Source organism: Canis lupus, chromosome 3 (assembly GCF_003254725.2).
Source record: "Canis lupus dingo isolate Sandy chromosome 3, ASM325472v2, whole genome shotgun sequence".
In the NCBI taxonomy this organism is placed as follows: Eukaryota; Metazoa; Chordata; class Mammalia; order Carnivora; family Canidae; genus Canis; species Canis lupus.
In genome coordinates, this window is record NC_064245.1 from 34,557,203 (window position 1) to 34,563,033 (window position 5,831).

A 5,831-nucleotide genomic window follows, 5' to 3' on the forward strand; every position below is an offset into this window, starting at 1 on the left:
CATAGTTCCAGGTTGGATGGCCATTTTTATAGTCCTGTACTGCCAAGGACTGTCCATGTTGTGTTCCCTGTAAAATAGCTTTTTATATCTACACTACTTCCTGGTCATGAAAGAAGGTTATGAAGATGAGTTTCTGTGAAAATTTACAATTTTCAGACTTAGGCACATGTGTAATTTCTTCCCAGAAGAGCCTCAGGAACCATTCCCCCATGGAACCAGATTGAACCCAACACAAAACAGGACATGAAAGCACATTCTAATATCCAATGAGGCCATTTGACTTACACTGCACCATAGGGGATCTTCCCTTTGACAGTGCTGACTCTTGTATAGAAATATGGCTGTTAGGTTATTTAGGTTACTTGGGTAATAGAAAATGTGGTGCCTTGATAATAATGATAAACATGGAAATAAGGGAGGCAGAATCTCATAGGAACTCAGGAATAGGGTGTCAATGGGCCTTGCACAAAACTAAAAACCATAATTGTGCCAGAAATCTCAGCGGCAGGTCACTAAGGATTCAAGGCAGCAGTAGGATGTGCCATCTTCATTCTCTGATCATTCAGCTTCCTTATCACTGTAACACTCCTATTTCTTCCACCTGCACACCTCACCTGGTTTCCTAAAGAGCTTTCTTTTTCTTGCAATTTCTGGTGACTCAAACTTCCAGCTCCCTCATGGTCTCTTTGCCCCTTCATTTCAGCACCTTCTCCTGAAACTGATTGGACCTTCCTCTCTCCATACTTCCCTGTCCATTTAAAAAAGAGAAAATCTGATTGGGCTTGCTTATTCCACCTATTCTTGTCTATAAAGAGCTTTTCTACTACTCTGGGTTACTCTCTGACATTGGTCAGGAAAGAACAGAGGCAGGGATCTGGGACAGAGCAGGAACATATGAACAAGTTCTTTGGAGAGGCTATGGCCAATGACCAGGTGAATCCATGTTCTGGAGGTGCAGGCAGTTGGGCCAAGTGTGCTGGTCACACAGCATCAACAGGACTCAAACATCCTCCAGAAAGAAAAGATGTTCCTTGCATCAGATAGATGAATGCCTGTCTTACACATATTAAATGATGAGGAATTAAAACATGTTTTTATACATTTTTGAAAATCTAATGACTGCTATTATATTCATGAGTCATTATCTTATTAATAAAAGATTATTTCTCTGTCCCTTCTGGTATTTCTTTGGTTTATTGTGCTACCTAAATGGGAGAGGGGGAACAATCAAGGGCCTTTTCTTGCCCACACACGATTGCACCCACAAATATACTTGAATTATATACTTGAATTTTAGATTGAACTAAGAGCATAACACAGAGCAGAGACAAATCTTGTTTGTCCATAGTAGCACATATTAGCACTAAGAAATAAAATCAAAAATATTTTGAGAATATTTTATCCACTATCTTATTTTTAAATAAAATTGTAGTGGGAACTTATTTGCAGCTGAATAAATGATCTCTGAGTTTGGCCTGCTTGCCCAACCCCTGTTAAATTCTGTAAAACAAAAGAGAATCTGAAAACAGCTTATATAAAGAATTAGCCCAGAAGTTCAAGAGATACTAACAATATAAAAAAAATCATTGTTGTAGCAGAAAGGTATCTTTTACAGTCCACAGACTACTTCTTGCCCACTTTCTCAGAAATGTAATAATTTATGAGAGCAAGGGATGGAGAGAAGGATCCTGGTTCTCCATAACAATGTTCTAAGATGAAAGCATGTGATGTAGTAATAATAATTATTTTGTCCAAGTATTATATTAAACATATTATTTGCATTCTGTATTTTAAACTTTACCACAACCCTATACAATTGATGTTATTTTTATTATCCTTATTTTATAGACAAACTGATGATTATACATGTATATAACTTACCCAAGGCTACATAGGAAATAAATACCTAAGAGACTGACTCTGAATCTGTGCTCTCAACCAGATTCTGACTAGGAAAAGGGGCAGGCAGGCCTGCATCCTTTAAAAGTCAGTCCTAAGGGTGCCCTGGGTGGCTCAGTTGGTTGAGCTTGGACTTTTGATTTCAGCCCAGGTCAGGATCTCAGAGTTGCGCAATGGAGCCCTGCATCAGCCCACACTGCTTGGGATGCTCTCCCTCTCCCCTCAGCCCTCCCCATCTCACTCTAGAGAGGAAAAAAAAAAGTTAATCCTAGGACCTCCAGCCCTCAGGAGAGAGACGGCGAGTCTCTGGAGGCTGAATGCCCTGTGTAGTGTGCAAGAAGGCTGAGCTCTGTTCCTCTTAATCCCAGCAGTCATACCTGCTCCTGTCTTAGCATTTCTCCAGGATCAACCTACCCCAGAATGGTGTAGAACACAGTACATTCACCTGTCATTCAACCACCATTCTGGTCCAAGGCTGCATCATTCCACAGGACTGGTTAGAGGGTTGTTAATGTTTTTGCTCCTGAGCCTAATTTCAGCTGCTTATTTGAATCCTGGCTGTGCAATGACTACCCCTGGCTGCTGCCCTCCTCTCCATAGTCACTGGGGCCTTTGACAAATTGTTACAGACTATGTTCGAGGGGATACTTTGCAGACACCAAGGCAGATGTTTTGGTATTCTCAGCTTTAATCTTTGCTGGACTATGTTATCTCAACTATGATGATGTGAGTATCTGCAAAGCTATCGCCATGCTATGGAAGCTCTGGCCTTTTGGACTTAATACCTTGATAATTGATTGCACACCTCTTTGCCTCTGGCCTGTCATTCTACTCAACTCGCAGTAAGGAGGAAATAACAGATAAGTCAAAACCTCTTCTCCTAATCACCTGGTTATTTTTAGAATTTAGTCTTTGAGGAAAAGACTTGAGAGGAATTGTATCCAAGAAATTTGGAGACTGAGTTCCTTGTTCTCAGCTACTTACAAGATTCACAGCATAACTAACCACTATGTATGAGCTTTTGCCTGTTAGCTTATCAAACTTTTTAAGGGAATTCAGCTTTATTGCTTTTAATACCTGATCAAACTTCGGTATTTGTCCTGGGAATGATGGAGAAAGGGAAAGCTTTCATAAGTAAAGACTCTGCAAAAAATTAGTCAGTGTTTAATTTTTGAAAACGTCCGTCTCTGTTCAGTTGATACCAGTTACTGATAGTTACATGTTCTAGAGAAACTTTAAAATTAGGAAATAGTGATATTTCACATGACTAATTTCTAAATCCTAGGAAGAAGAGCCTGATGAGCTTCTGAGTATAGAGAAGTTCCATGTAGGGAAGAGGTCCCCTAATAGATGTATTAAAATATTACAGAATCTAATCAGAGACTTAGTCCTCAAATGTGTTTATTTTACTTGTCCTAAAATAATCTGTCTACAAATATAAAACTATAAGTAATAAATTATAATTTTCTCACTGTAGGACTCTCTAATGTAAAAATATATTCTATGAAAATAAAGTTTTTTAAAAAATAAATGTTATATTAAGAAAAAAGTCAGATCTAGCCTGGTAGATAGCTTGCAGGAAGTAAAGGTGGATTCCACATCCAGGTCTTTTGATGCCTGATCCAGTCCCTTTACTGCAAAAAGCAGTTACTTTAACTGTGAAATGGAATAAGAAATTCTGTTTCTCCTCAACCTAGCCATTTCATAATATAAGGTGTTATTAATGTCAGGATGTCATTTCTGACTCCTGTAATTTTAATTGATTTGCTTAGCAGGACTTTAATGTATATCTAAGAGTTTAATTCATTGTAATTGAAGAGTCCATTGTAAGTTAATTAAAAGTGTTATTATATTTTAAAATAGCAGATTTTAATGAGCTCCTAATGATACAGAGTATTTCTTTATACTGATGTTTTTGCTTTATTCTTTAATTGTAGAGTATTTGTATAATCAACTATCATTATTGCCAACTTAATGACAAAAGAAAATAAAAAGTAATATTCCAAATATGAAAATTACAATTCATAGATAAAAGCAAGAAGATAATGACACCTCAGATTTTTAGAATAATTATGATGTTATGATAATCAAACCTATGACATTTCTGTGGAACAAAGAAAAAACCCTGATGGGTAAATTATAACTTAATGATTGAAAATATTTCTTCCAAGGAAGCCAGCATGATGACTTTGACGAAGGAGAGTTAAGGTTTTTGGCTCCAGGAATAATGGCATGTGAGTTTGTTTCTGTCCTTTCCTTTCATTCAACAACAAAATTAAGATAAAATGGAGAGGGAGGCAAAACATAAAACATTCTTAACTATAGAGAATAAAGTAAGTGTTGCTGGAGTGGAGGAGGATGGGGGAATGTGCTGAATGGATGATAGGAATTAGGGAGGGGACATACAGGGATAAGCACTCGGTGTTATATGTAAGTGACGAATCATTAAATTCTACCCCTGAAACCAGTACTACACTATATGCTACTTGATTTTTTTAATTGAATTAATTTTAAAAAGCTTTATTGAGTTGTAATTGGCATACAATAAACTTAACATATTCAAAGGAATACAGTTTGGTAAGTTTTGACATATGTATGTACCCATAAAACCATCCCCACAATCAAGATAGTCAACATTCTCCCAATTTCTTTGCATTCCATTGCAATCCTTCCCATTTGCCAACAACCCACCCTAGCAGCCATTATCTGTCCTATCATTATAGATTCATTTTCATTTTCTGGAGTTTTATATAAATGAAATCAGATTGTTTCCTTTTTTTTCTTTTCTTTTGCATCAACTTCTTTTATTGAGTGTAATTTTTTGAGATTCATTTATCTTAAATGAATCTCAAAAAATGAAGGAATCAATAGTTCATTCATCTATTTTGGTGTTGGACATTTGGATTGTTTTCAGTGTTTGATTATTACAAATAAAGCCACTATGAACCTTTGTGTTTATGTGGACATACACTCTCAGACCTCTTAAGTAAATAGCTAAGAGTGGAAAGTTTGGAATTGGATGGTAGGTGAGTTTTTAATTTTTTAATTTTTAATTTTTCTTCTTTTTTTTTTTTTTAGAGAGAGAGAGAGAAAGAGTGATGGGGAGAGGCAGAAGGAAAGGGAGAGAGAGAATTTTAGGTAGGCTTAACACCCAGCATGGAGCCTGACCTGGGGCTCCATCTTACAACCTGAAATCATGACTGGAGTCCAAATCAAGTCAGATGCTTAACCTACTAAGCCATACAAGCATATAGATTTTTTAATTATTTAAGGAAGTACTGAACTGTTTTCCAAAATAATTTCATATCCATCAGCACTGTATGAAAATTTCAGTTCCTCTTAATCTTTGCTGACATTTATTATTGTAACTCTTCCTAAATTTCCTCATTCTAATAAGTATGAAGTGGTATTTCATGGTGGCTTTACTTTACATTTCACTGATGACTAATAATGTTGACAACCTTTTCATGGGCTACCTTGCCATCCATATATGCTCCTTAGTGAAATATGTGTTCAAATTGGGGTTCATTTAAGAAAATTGGGTTGTTTTCTTATTTAGTTTTGAGAATTCTTTGTATATTTTAGATACAAGTGTTTATCAGATATATGATCTGCAGATATTTTTACTCAGTCTATGCTCATCTGTTTTGTTTCTTAAATTCCATATATAAGTGAAATCATATGATAGTTTCCTTTCTCTGATGGACTTACTCTGTTTAGCATAATACTGTCTGGTTCTAACCACATTATTAAAAATGACAAGATTGCATTCTTTTTGATGGCTGAGTAATATTCATTTGTCACCTATACCACATCTTCTTTATCCATTCCTCTGCCAATGGAAATCTGGGCTCTTTCTGTATTTTGGCTATTGTTCCTCTAAATGTTTATCTAAATGTAACATCGTTCCTCTAAATGTTGGGGTGTATGTT

General features: G+C 36.2%; 1 pseudogene; it reads left to right on the forward strand.

The window, feature by feature from the left end:
- The first annotated feature begins 918 nt into the window (after nt 1-918).
- LOC112653984 (succinate dehydrogenase [ubiquinone] cytochrome b small subunit, mitochondrial-like) lies at nt 919-2,590 on the forward strand (annotated as a pseudogene).
- The last annotated feature ends 3,241 nt before the right edge of the window (nt 2,591-5,831 follow it).